This window comes from Culex pipiens, chromosome 3 (genome assembly GCF_016801865.2).
Source record: "Culex pipiens pallens isolate TS chromosome 3, TS_CPP_V2, whole genome shotgun sequence".
NCBI classification, from domain to species: Eukaryota; Metazoa; Arthropoda; class Insecta; order Diptera; family Culicidae; genus Culex; species Culex pipiens.
The window spans coordinates 114,631,241-114,644,848 of NC_068939.1; the positions used below are offsets into that span (position 1 = coordinate 114,631,241).

Below are 13,608 nucleotides of genomic sequence, written 5' to 3' on the forward strand. Positions count from 1 at the left end.
ATTAGTTAATCAGATAGACGTTTTATTCGATTTGGCCCGAGATATTAACTGACAAATTGCGAACCATGAAGCGAACACGTCTTCTCCTGTCTCGGCGTGGCGTGGCGAGGAGAAGGGAGTTGATGGAGTGATACGTGGCTGGATACCGGCATGGGAAGACTGAGGGCTAGCTTAAACCTTTGGTTTTGCTGGGGGTTTAAAGGAAATTGCTGAACATTTTTCAAGCTGAATCGCACTAAACGTGATTCGAACCGGCAATTCACATGTTGGTCATCGAATCACGTGGCACAGCAGCGAACATTCGCACACATTGCTGTACAGAAAATAGATCTAAATCGGGGCGAAACGGTGAGGTGTAATTTGAAACAATGGCGATTCAAAATGGCGATAAGAGTCGAGGTTGCAATTTTGTTCCAGCGACTCACACACTAATCGCAATGTCGATCAGAATGCTCGGTGCAAAAAAAAACGGTGCTACTAGTACTAGGTATTGCTGATAAAAAGATAATGTTGAAACATTTAAATGAAACTTTGGAGTAGAGTACACCCAACCGAGAAATCTGTAACAACAAATGTCATGCGGCACGATTTGCATGCAACAAAAAGTGTTTTTCAGCATTCTTTATCTGGGTGTACACAGTAAAAAATAATGTAAATTTGGAAGCTGTAATTTTGGAAGGTTGAATATTACCTCTTTTATGATGTAATTTTACCTCAATTTAGACTGAAAAAGTGACATTACTCCAGAAAAGTGGTAAAATTACACATTTCCAGAGGTAAAATTACAACTTTTTTCTGACATAAAAGATGTACCCCTTTCCAGATGTAATATTACTATTATTTTTTTTTCTGTGTACCCAAAATCGTGCTAGTCTTGAGCAAAATACTTTGCAAATCCTTCGCCAAGAATCAGAACCATCACGTGACGTGCACAGCCACAGGATAGTTTTATTGCACTGTGTCACTGATGGCTCTGTAGTTTTTTGGGAGGTTCCCCTCCCAGGCCCCTACATACATATGTAAACAGAACCTTAAAGAAGTCGGCGGTGGACTTGGGGAGGGGGAAACTTTACTGCATAGGGCCTAATAAAGTTCCAAGTGTTTATCCATAAATAATAGAGTTTTATGAGTTTGCTTGCGCCGTGATGACGGTGGCAAGGAGAGAAAAAATATGCTATCAGTATAATAAGTGCTGGCTGGGCAAGCACACTTGGCTGTTTTTGGTCCTGCCAAAGCGGCTCGACGTCGGCGACGAAGACATTAAATGTCGTCCAATGATGGACGGGATTGGGACGAAAATAAATATATTTATTTGACGCTTGCGTGTCCTGGGTGAGACAGGTGCATCGGAGGAAACTTTGGGTGATTTTTGTGGTAAGTTTATTGAATGAACTTCGAATTATTATTTTTTTACTTTTTCGATTTGGCTGAACCTTATTACTATCTTCTATAGGACCATTTTGCAGTATTATATCAATTAAAAATGCTTTCAAAGTATCCAAAATTCTCAGAATCGACTTTTCTGATCAATATGGTGTCTTCGGCAAAGGTATTACAGTAGGTATTGATTAAAAGAATTCAGAAACGAGGTTTCAGTCGAAAAAACCCGTTTCTTATTCCACCCCCTTCTTATCTTGACCAGAGCCGAGGGACAAAAATAAATTAAATAAAATTTGTACCTGTCATACCAGCCTAATTAAAACATTAAAAATTCTTTAATTTGGAAAATAAAAAGTGCAAAAAGAAGAAAATTCAAAAAATCAAGTACAAATTCTAAATAATTGAATTTGGACTCCAAAATTTATAAAATTTAAATTATTTAAAAGTATTTTTTTTTTGAATTTCAGGGTGTACTGATGAAAACAAAGAGCTGTCACTGTCAATGCGAAATATGGTGTCTGACATCGGGTGGAAGGAATTCCAAAAATCCTAATTTTGGCGTTACGTAATAAAAGAACGCATCCTTTAGATCTAGTTGGTGCGTGCTGTCAGTTATGGTTAAATTATTGAGAGAATCGTGGTATGCAAGATTCGTAATATTATAATATGTTAATATTTTTAAAATTTCCATCCAAATTCACTAAAGGAAATTTTCGTTTCTTCCAGTTAAAATGAGATGAAATCTCAAGATTTATTATTGACTACAAACTTGAAAACACAAACCTCATTTCAAGCAGAGCCATATTTTGATTCGAAAATCCCTCAAACCATGAGACTTCAAAGCCTTGAAAGGCTGGTGCAATTTTGACAGTTTGAGCTGGTGTGAAAATGGCGACCTCGCACCACACAGGTTTGGATGTGGTAGTAAATTTTCGACTAGAAAGCCTTGTTCAAACAATCAAAAATTCTAAAAAACAAAACGAAAACATGCATTCAAAAGATTAAAAATTCGAAAATTCTAAAGTATCAAAAAAGTTAAATTCAAAAATCAAGAGATTGAAAAAAATCAATTCAGTTTCTAAATTGTCCAAAGTCTTCATCAAAATTTAATGATTTTTTTTTATTTCTCGAAAATAAACAAAATCCAATTTATAAGTTAAAAATTTAGCATAAAAAAAATATCCAGGGATTGAAAAAAGTCAGTTTCTAGATTAGTCAAAGTCCTTGAAATAATAATCACGATATTTTTCCACGACTAAATTATTTTAGCTCGAAAGTCTCAGAATCTAGTTAATGGCTTCTTCGGGGCTATCTACAGAAATCAATGATTGGCCCATCGCCAGGGCAAATTCCAAATTTGAGGTCATTTTGATCACGGGAACCCTCTAATCCCATGAAGTTTGCATGAAAAAATCGTTAAAATGCATGGAAAAGAGTATGCTTAAGATTTTTTTAAATGTGTTTTTTTTTATCGAAACTCGTCAAAAAAGCCTTGTTTTTGGTCATTTGGCATGAATCCTTTTCAAAATTAAATACAAATATGGTCAAATTATTTTTTTCAAGGAATTTCCAGGCCAAATTTACACCAAATTGAAGCACTTAGAATTCTGGTCCTGCTGGTTTGACGTGGAATCGCCAAAATGAAATTTACTATCTTAAAAGTAACATTTCTTCTACAGGAATTGTTCTCAAAAGGAATTGAAAACATGTTTTATTTAAAGTGTGAAATTTTGAACTGTATTTCCAGTTTATTCAATTTATTTCGATTTTTAAGCATGACTTGTGTGAAGGTACTATCCTAAACTGAGATGTGGACTACCTTTCAACAGCTGATTAATTCAATGTTTCGAACAAAGTTTGCGAGTGCTTAAAGAATCGAGAAAATCTACTGAAAAAGTTACAAAATAACCTTCGAAATGGATTATAGATGGAGGAATGTTAGAGGAAAGGCGGCGTTTCTTGAACTGTACTTTCAGATTTCGTGCTTGCCATTTCATTTGGACACATAACTTTTTAAGGCAAGAGTGTGTCCCTTTCACACCTTATGTAAACTGTCATTTGAGTGAAAGGGATACACTATTGTTTACAAAAGTTATGTGCCCTTTTGAAATGTTAGCCTCCATTTGTTTGTTTCACTTTCAAATGGACATTTGAAATTACTTCTTTTGACAGAATTTAATTTAGTTAAAAATAGAGTGATTTGAAAATTTCATACATCGAATCATTGCATTAAAGAATATAACTACACGCAACCGAGCTCGGCTCAAAATCGCGAGGAAACCCTCCCGAATCGAGTGTGAAATACTTCCATTCACGGACAGGGGAGAAATCCCTCAAGATTTTTGAGAGGGAGCTCCGCAAGCTCAAATCGAAGCGAAATCACGCACACTTTCGTACAATTAAACATGTGTTGGTAATATTTTGGTTCGGTGGCCCTTATTAGTGTATTAGTGACTTCAGCGGTGGGTTTCTTTGTATTGGTAACATCGACAATAAAATGGCTTCCCTTACTTTTCTCAAAAAATACATCAAAAATAAACAAGAAATGTTCGCAGAAAATAGCTTTATTCACAATATTTCAACATAAAAACCTGTGCACATCTTTTCTTCGGCTGGCACGGTGCCAGCGGAAGCTGCCTTGTCAGCCTCCAGCCGGGTGCGGATCCCTCCATCGTGCACTTTCCGTTGTCACCGGAATCCACTTCCCGTGTTCATGGCCACGGATTGTCCTCATCATGGAAACAGCTCGACGTAACTTGATCTTGCACACTGCCTCGATTCCTCCAACTAGCCGGGGGACTGCTTGGCCTTGGACGCCACAACGAATCCTCGAACTTATCGGGTGGCTGGAAATTCGAAGTTGGTTTAACCTCACGCTTATCTTTTTAAACAATATATTTTTTCTGGATTATACTCACCTACTTGCACTGTATGGCCCTGCAAACAATCTATTTGATTTTTATGACCGATTCCGATAAAATTGCGACGGAAACATGATCGCAGCGAAAAAAAAAAACGCGTTTCAAGTAGAAAAATCACAAGCGAACTGTCACAACACATCAAGGTAGGCACAGCCCAAGGTTTAAGTACGAATAAAGGTATGCCGATCGTTGAATCAAAAAAAAATGAAAATATTTGGTATGAGCAAAAGATTTATAATGGTTAAATAAATTTTTAAAGATATTATCTGTTTCCTAAACATTGTAAATAAGTGTTCAACTGTTCTGAAAAAAATGATGCAAAACATCACGATCGATCTTTGAGCGAACGATCCACCATGCCTTAATAATTGAAATGTGCCGGTGCCTTCTGCAGCAAAGTTACTGTTCTTATGCAGCAGTAAGAATAGTATCGGAAAAGTATTAAATTTTTCTAAATTTAAATTTTCTAAAAATCTAGCAAATTGTAAAATTGTAAAATTGTAAAGTTGTAAATTGTAAAATTGTAAAATTGTAAAGCTGCAAAATTGTACAATTGTAAAATTGTAAAATTGTAAAATTGTAAAATTGTAAAATTGTAAAATTGTAAAATTGTAAAATTGTAAAATTGTAAAATTGTAAAATTGTAAAATTGTAAAATTGTAAAATTGTAAAATTGTAAAATTGTAAAATTGTAAAATTGTAAAATTGTAAAATTGTAAAATTGTAAAATTGTAAAATTGTAAAATTGTAAAATTGTAAAATTGTAAAATTGTAAAATTGTAAAATTGTAAAATTGTAAAATTGTAAAATTGTAAAATTGTAAAATTGTAAAATTGTAAAATTGTAAAATTGTAAAATTGTAAAATTGTAAAATTGTAAAATTGTAAAATTGTAAAATTGTAAAATTGTAAAATTGTAAAATTGTAAAATTGTAAAATTGTAAAATTGTAAAATTGTAAAATTGTAAAATTGTAAAATTGTAAAATTGTAAAATTGTAAAATTGTAAAATTGTAAAATTGTAAAATTGTAAAATTGTAAAATTGTAAAATTGTAAAATTGTAAAATTGTAAAATTGTAAAATTGTAAAATTGTAAAATTGTAAAATTGTAAAATTGTAAAATTGTAAAATTGTAAAATTGTAAAATTGTAAAATTGTAAAATTGTAAAATTGTAAAATTGTAAAATTGTAAAATTGTAAAATTGTAAAATTGTAAAATTGTAAAATTGTAAAATTGTAAAATTGTAAAATTGTAAAATTGTAAAATGTTAAAATTGTAAAATTGTAAAATTGTACAATTGTAAAATTGTAAAATTTTAAAATTGTAAAATTGTAAAATTGTAAAATTGTAAAATTGTAAAATTGTAAAATTTTAAAATTGTAAAATTGTAAAATTGTAGAATTGTAAAATTGTAAAATTGTAAAATTGTAAAATTGTAAAATTGTAAAATTGTAAAATTGTAAAATTGTAAAATTGTAAAATTGTAAAATTGTAAAATTGTAAAATTGTAAAATTGTAAAATTGTAAAATTGTAAAATTGTAAAATTGTAAAATTGTAAAATTGTAGAATTGTAAAATTGTAAAATTGTAAAATTGTAAAATTGTAAAATTGTAAAATTGTAAAATTGTAAAATTGTAAAATTGTAAAATTGTAAAATTGTAAAATTGTAAAATTGTAAAATTGTAAAATTGTAAAATTGTAAAATTGTAAAATTGTAAAATTGTAAAATTGTAAAATTGTAAAATTGTAAAATTGTAAAATTGTAAAATTTTAAAATTGTAAAATTGTAAAATTGTAGAATTGTAAAATTGTAAAATTGTAAAATTGTAAAATTGTAAAATTGTAAAATTGTAAAATTGTAAAATTGTAAAATTGTAAAATTGTAAAATTGTAAAATTGTAAAATTGTAAAATTGTAAAATTGTAAAATTGTAAAATTGTAAAATTGTAAAATTGTAGAATTGTAAAATTGTAAAATTGTAAAATTGTAAAATTGTAAAATTGTAAAATTGTAAAATTGTAAAATTGTAAAATTGTAAAATTGTAAAATTGTAAAATTGTAAAATTGTAAAATTGTAAATTGTAAATTGTAAAATTGTAAAATTGCAAAATTTTAAAATTGTAAAATTGTAAAATTTTAAAATTGTAAAATTGTAAAATTGTAAAATTGTAAATTGTAAATTGTAAAATTGTAAAATTGTAAAATTGTAAAATTGTAAAATTGTAAAATTGTAAAATTGTAAAATTGTAAAATTGTAAAATTGTAAAATTGTAAAATTGTAAAATTGTAAAATTGTAAAATTGTAAAATTGTAAAATTGTAAAATTGTAAAATTGTAAAATTGTAAAATTGTAAAATTGTAAAATTGTAAAATTGTAAATTGTAAAATTGTAAAATTGTAAAATTGTAAAATTGTAAAATTGTAAAATTGTAAAATTGTAAAATTGTAAAATTGTAAAATTGTAAAATTGTAAAATTGTAAAATTGTAAAATTGTAAAATTGTAAAATTGTAAAATTGTAAAATTGTAAAATTGTAAAATTGTAAAATTGTAAAATTGTAAAATTGTAAAATTGTAAAATTGTAAAATTGTAAAATTGTAAAATTGTAAAATTGTAAAATTGTAAAATTGTAAAATTGTAAAATTGTAAAATTGTAAAATTGTAAAATTGTAAAATTGTAAAATTGTAAAATTGTAAAATTGTAAAATTGTAAAATTGTAAAATTGTAAAATTGTAAAATTGTAAAATTGTAAAATTGTAAAATTGTAAAATTGTAAAATTGTAAAATTGTAAAATTGTAAAATTGTAAAATTGTAAAATTGTAAAATTGTAAAATTGTAAAATTGTAAAATTGTAAAATTGTAAAATTGTAAAATTGTAAAATTGTAAAATTGTAAAATTGTAAAATTGTAAAATTGTAAAATTGTAAAATTGTAAAATTGTAAAATTGTAAAATTGTAAAATTGTAAAATTGTAAAATTGTAAAATTGTAAAATTGTAAAATTGTAAAATTGTAAAATTGTAAAATTGTAAAATTGTAAAATTGTAAAATTGTAAAATTGTAAAATTGTAAAATTGTAAAATTGTAAAATTGTAAAATTGTAAAATTGTAAAATTGTAAAATTGTAAAATTGTAAAATTGTAAAATTGTAAAATTGTAAAATTGTAAAATTGTAAAATTGTAAAATTGTAAAATTGTAAAATTGTAAAATTGTAAAATTGTAAAATTGTAAAATTGTAAAATTGTAAATTGTAAAATTGTAAAATTGTAAAATTGTAAAATTGTAAAATTGTAAAATTGTAAAATTGTAAAATTGTAAAATTGTAAAATTGTAAAATTGTAAAATTGTAAAATTGTAAAATTGTAAAATTGTAAAATTGTAAAATTGTAAAATTGTAAAATTGTACAATTGTAAAATTGTAAAATTGTAAAATTGTAAAATTGTAAAATTGTAAAATTGTAAAATTGTAAAATTGTAAAATTGTAAAATTGTAAAATTGTAAAATTGTAAAATTGTAAAATTGTAAAATTGTAAAATTGTAAAATTGTAAAATTGTAAAATTGTAAAATTGTAAAATTGTAAAATTGTAAAATTGTAAAATTGTAAAATTGTAAAATTGTAAAATTGTAAAATTGTAAAATTGTAAAATTGTAAAATTGTAAAATTGTAAAATTGTAAATTTGTAAAATTGTAAAATTGTAAAATTGTAAAATTGTAAAATTGTAAAATTGTAAAATTGTAAAATTGTAAAATTGTAAAATTGTAAAATTGTAAAATTGTAAAATTGTAAAATTGTAAAATTGTAAAATTGTAAAATTGTAAAATTGTAAAATTGTAAAATTGTAAAATTGTAAAATTGTAAAATTGTAAAATTGTAAAATTTTAAAATTGTAAAATTGTAAATTTGTAATATTGTAAAATTGTAAAATTGTAAAATTGTAAAATTGTAAAATTGTAAAATTGTAAAATTGTAAAATTGTAAAATTGTAAAATTGTAAAATTGTAAAATTGTAAAATTGTAAAATTGTAAAATTGTAAAATTGTAAAATTGTAAAATTGTAAAATTGTAAAATTGTAAATTGTAAAATTGTAAAATTGTAAAATTGTAAAATTGTAAAATTGTAAAATTGTAAAATTGTAAAATTGTAAAATTGTAAAATTGTAAAATTGTAAAATTGTAAAATTGTAAAATTGTAAAATTGTAAAATTGTAAAATTGTAAAATTGTAAAATTGTAAAATTGTAAAATTGTAAAATTGTAAAATTGTAAAATTGTAAAATTGTAAAATTGTAAAATTGTAAAATTGTAAAATTGTAAAATTGTAAATTGTAAAATTGTAAAATTGTAAAATTGTAAAATTGTAAAATTGTAAAATTGTAAAATTGTAAAATTGTAAAATTGTAAAATTGTAAAATTGTAAAATTGTAAAATTGTAAAATTGTAAAATTGTAAAATTGTAAAATTGTAAAATTGTAAAATTGTAAAATTGTAAAATTGTAAAATTGTAAAATTGTAAAATTGTAAAATTGTAAAATTGTAAAATTGTAAAATTGTAAAATTGTAAAATTGTAAAATTGTAAAATTGTAAAATTGTAAAATTGTAAAATTGTAAAATTGTAAAATTGTAAAATTGTAAATTGTAAAATTGTAAAATTGTAAAATTGTAAAATTGTAAAATTGTAAAATTGTAAAATTGTAAAATTGTAAAATTGTAAAATTGTAAAATTGTAAAATTGTAAAATTGTAAAATTGTAAAATTGTAAAATTGTAAAATTGTAAAATTGTAAAATTGTAAAATTGTAAAATTGTAAAATTGTAAAATTGTAAAATTGTAAAATTGTAAAATTGTAAAATTGTAAAATTGTAAAATTGTAAAATTGTAAAATTGTAAAATTGTAAAATTGTAAAATTGTAAAATTGTAAAATTGTAAAATTGTAAAATTGTAAAATTGTAAAATTGTAAAATTGTAAAATTGTAAAATTGTAAAATTGTAAAATTGTAAAATTGTAAAATTGTAAAATTGTAAAATTGTAAAATTGTAAAATTGTAAAATTGTAAATTGTAAAATTGTAAAATTGTAAAATTGTAAAATTGTAAAATTGTAAAATTGTAAAATTGTAAAATTGTAAAATTGTAAAATTGTAAAATTGTAAAATTGTAAAATTGTAAAATTGTAAAATTGTAAAATTGTAAAATTGTAAAATTGTAAAATTGTAAAATTGTAAAATTGTAAAATTGTAAAATTGTAAAATTGTAAAATTGTAAAATTGTAAAATTGTAAAATTGTAAAATTGTAAAATTGTAAAATTGTAAATTGTAAAATTGTAAAATTGTAAAATTGTAAAATTGTAAAATTGTAAAATTGTAAAATTGTAAAATTGTAAAATTGTAAAATTGTAAAATTGTAAAATTGTAAAATTGTAAAATTGTAAAATTGTAAAATTGTAAAATTGTAAAATTGTAAAATTGTAAAATTGTAAAATTGTAAAATTGTAAAATTGTAAAATTGTAAATTGTAAAATTGTAAAATTGTAAAATTGTAAAATTGTAAAATTGTAAAATTGTAAAATTGTAAAATTGTAAAATTGTAAAATTGTAAAATTGTAAAATTGTAAAATTGTAAAATTGTAAAATTGTAAAATTGTAAAATTGTAAAATTGTAAAATTGTAAAATTGTAAAATTGTAAAATTGTAAAATTGTAAAATTGTAAAATTGTAAAATTGTAAAATTGTAAAATTGTAAAATTGTAAAATTGTAAAATTGTAAAATTGTAAAATTGTAAAATTGTAAAATTGTAAAATTGTAAAATTGTAAAATTGTAAAATTGTAAAATTGTAAAATTGTAAAATTGTAAAATTGTAAAATTGTAAAATTGTAAAATTGTAAAATTGTAAAATTGTAAAATTGTAAAATTGTAAAATTGTAAAATTGTAAAATTGTAAAATTGTAAAATTGTAAAATTGTAAAATTGTAAAATTGTAAAATTGTAAAATTGTAAATTGTAAAATTGTAAAATTGTAAAATTGTAAATTGTAAAATTGTAAAATTGTAAAATTGTAAAATTGTAAAATTGTAAAATTGTAAAATTGTAAAATTGTAAAATTGTAAAATTGTAAAATTGTAAAATTGTAAAATTGTAAAATTGTAAAATTGTAAAATTGTAAAATTGTAAAATTGTAAAATTGTAAAATTGTAAAATTGTAAAATTGTAAAATTGTAAAATTGTAAAATTGTAAAATTGTAAAATTGTAAAATTGTAAAATTGTAAAATTGTAAAATTGTAAAATTGTAAAATTGTAAAATTGTAAAATTGTAAAATTGTAAAATTGTAAAATTGTAAAATTGTAAAATTGTAAAATTGTAAATTGTAAAATTGTAAAATTGTAAAATTGTAAAATTGTAAAATTGTAAAATTGTAAAATTGTAAAATTGTAAAATTGTAAAATTGTAAAATTGTAAAATTGTAAAATTGTAAAATTGTAAAATTGTAAAATTGTAAAATTGTAAAATTGTAAAATTGTAAAATTGTAAAATTGTAAAATTGTAAAATTGTAAAATTGTAAAATTGTAAAATTGTAAAATTGTAAAATTGTAAAATTGTAAAATTGTAAAATTGTAAAATTGTAAAATTGTAAAATTGTAAAATTGTAAAATTGTAAAATTGTAAAATTGTAAAATTGTAAAATTGTAAAATTGTAAATTGTAAAATTGTAAAATTGTAAAATTGTAAAATTGTAAAATTGTAAAATTGTAAAATTGTAAAATTGTAAAATTGTAAAATTGTAAAATTGTAAAATTGTAAAATTGTAAAATTGTAAAATTGTAAATTGTAAAATTGTAAAATTGTAAAATTGTAAAATTGTAAAATTGTAAAATTGTAAAATTGTAAAATTGTAAAATTGTAAAATTGTAAAATTGTAAAATTGTAAAATTGTAAAATTGTAAAATTGTAAAATTGCAAAATTGTAAAATTGTAAAATTGTAAAATTGTAAATTGCAAAATTGTAAAATTGTAAAATTGTAAAATTGTAAATTGTAAAATTGTAAAATTGTAAAATTGTAAAATTGTAAAATTGTAAAATTGTAAAATTGCAAAATTGCTAAATTGTAAAACTGTAAAATTGCAAAATTGAAGAAATGCAAAATTGTAAAATTGCAAAATTGTAAAATAGTAAAATTGTAAAATTGAAATTTAACAATTGTAAAATTGTAAAATTGTAAAATTGTAAAATTGTAAAATTGTAAAATTGTAAAATTGTAAAATTGTAAAATTGTAAAATTGTAAAATTGTAAAATTGTAAAATTGTAAAATTGTAAAATTGTAAATTGTAAAATTGTAAAATTGTAAAATTGTAAAATTGTAAAATTGTAAAATTGTAAAATTGTAAAATTGTAAAATTGTAAAATTGTAAAATTGTAAAATTGTAAAATTGTAAAAATTTAAAATTGAAAAATTGTAAGATTGTAAAGTTGTAAAATTGTAAAATTGTAGATTGAAAATTGTAAAATGTAAATTGTAAAATTGTAAAATTGTAAAATTTTAAAATTGTAAAATTGTAAAATTGTAAAATTGTAAAATTGTAAATTGTAAATTGTAAAATTGTAAAATTGCAAAATTTTAAAATTGTAAAATTGTAAAATTTTAAAATTGTAAAATTGTAAAATTGTAAAATTGTAAAATTGTAAAATTGTAAAATTGTAAAATTGTAAAATTGTAAAATTGTAAAATTGTAAAATTGTAAAATTGTAAAATTGTAAAATTGTAAAATTGTAAAATTGTAAAATTGTAAAATTGTAAAATTGTAAAATTGTAAAATTGTAAAATTGTAAAATTGTAAAATTGTAAAATTGTAAAATTGTAAAATTGTAAAATTGTAAAATTGTAAAATTGTAAAATTGTAAAATTGTAAAATTGTAAAATTGTAAAATTGTAAAATTGTAAAATTGTAAAATTGTAAAATTGTAAAATTGTAAAATTGTAAAATTGTAAAATTGTAAATTGTAAAATTGTAAAATTGTAAAATTGTAAAATTGTAAAATTGTAAAATTGTAAAATTGTAAAATTGTAAAATTGTAAAATTGTAAAATTGTAAAATTGTAAAATTGTAAAATTGTAAAATTGTAAAATTGTAAAATTGTAAAATTGTAAAATTGTAAAATTGTAAAATTGTAAAATTGTAAAATTGTAAAATTGTAAAATTGTAAAATTGTAAAATTGTAAAATTGTAAAATTGTAAAATTGTAAAATTGTAAAATTGTAAAATTGTAAATTGTAAAATTGTAAAATTGTAAAATTGTAAAATTGTAAAATTGTAAAATTGTAAAATTGTAAAATTGTAAAATTGTAAAATTGTAAAATTGTAAAATTGTAAAATTGTAAAATTGTAAAATTGTAAAATTGTAAAATTGTAAAATTGTAAAATTGTAAAATTGTAAAATTGTAAAATTGTAAAATTGTAAAATTGTAAAATTGTAAAATTGTAAAATTGTAAAATTGTAAAATTGTAAAATTGTAAAATTGTAAATTGTAAAATTGTAAAATTGTAAAATTGTAAAATTGTAAAATTGTAAAATTGTAAAATTGTAAAATTGTAAAATTGTAAAATTTTAAAATTGTAAAATTGTAAAATTGTAAAATTGTAAAATTGTAAAATTGTAAAATTGTAAAATTGTAAAATTGTAAAATTGTAAAATTGTAAAATTGTAAAATTGTAAAATTGTAAAATTGTAAAATTGTAAAATTGTAAAATTGTAAAATTGTCAAATTGTCAAATTGTAAAATTGTAAAATTGTCAAATTGTCAAATTGTCAAATTGTCAAATTGTCAAATTGTCAAATTGTCAAATTGTCAAATTGTCAAATTGTCAAATTGTCAAATTGTCAAATTGTCAAATTGTCAAATTGTCAAATTGTCAAATTGTCAAATTGTCAAATTGTCAAATTGTCAAATTGTCAAATTGTCAAATTGTCAAATTGTCAAATTGTCAAATTGTCAAATTGTCAAATTTTCAAATTGTCAAATTGTAGAATTTTAAAATTGTCAAATTGTCAAATTGTAAAATTGTCAAATTGTCAAATTGTCAAATTGTCAAATTGACAAATTGTCAGATTGTCAGATTGTCAAATTGTCAAATTGTCAAATTGTAAAATTGTCAAATTGTCAAATTGTCAAATTGTCAAATTGTCAAATTGTCAAATTGTCAAATTGTCAAATTGTCAAATTGGCAAATTGTCAAATTGTCAAATTGTCAAATTGTCAAATTGTCAAATTGTCAAATTGACAAATTGTCAGATTGTCAGAT

General features: G+C 21.5%; 1 protein-coding gene and 1 long non-coding RNA gene across 2 annotated transcripts in view; one reads left to right on the forward strand and one right to left on the reverse strand.

The window, feature by feature from the left end:
* LOC120413993 (protein couch potato) overlaps nt 1–13,608 on the forward strand; it is a 363,237-nt gene that overhangs the window by 116,511 nt on the left and 233,118 nt on the right. The window lies entirely within an intron of this gene.
* LOC128093550 (uncharacterized) lies at nt 3,927–4,454 on the reverse strand. The gene is made up of 2 exons (XR_008212580.1): nt 4,299–4,454; nt 3,927–4,226 (listed from the first exon to the last, which is right to left on the reverse strand). It is a non-coding gene; the product is annotated as an uncharacterized LOC128093550 (long non-coding RNA).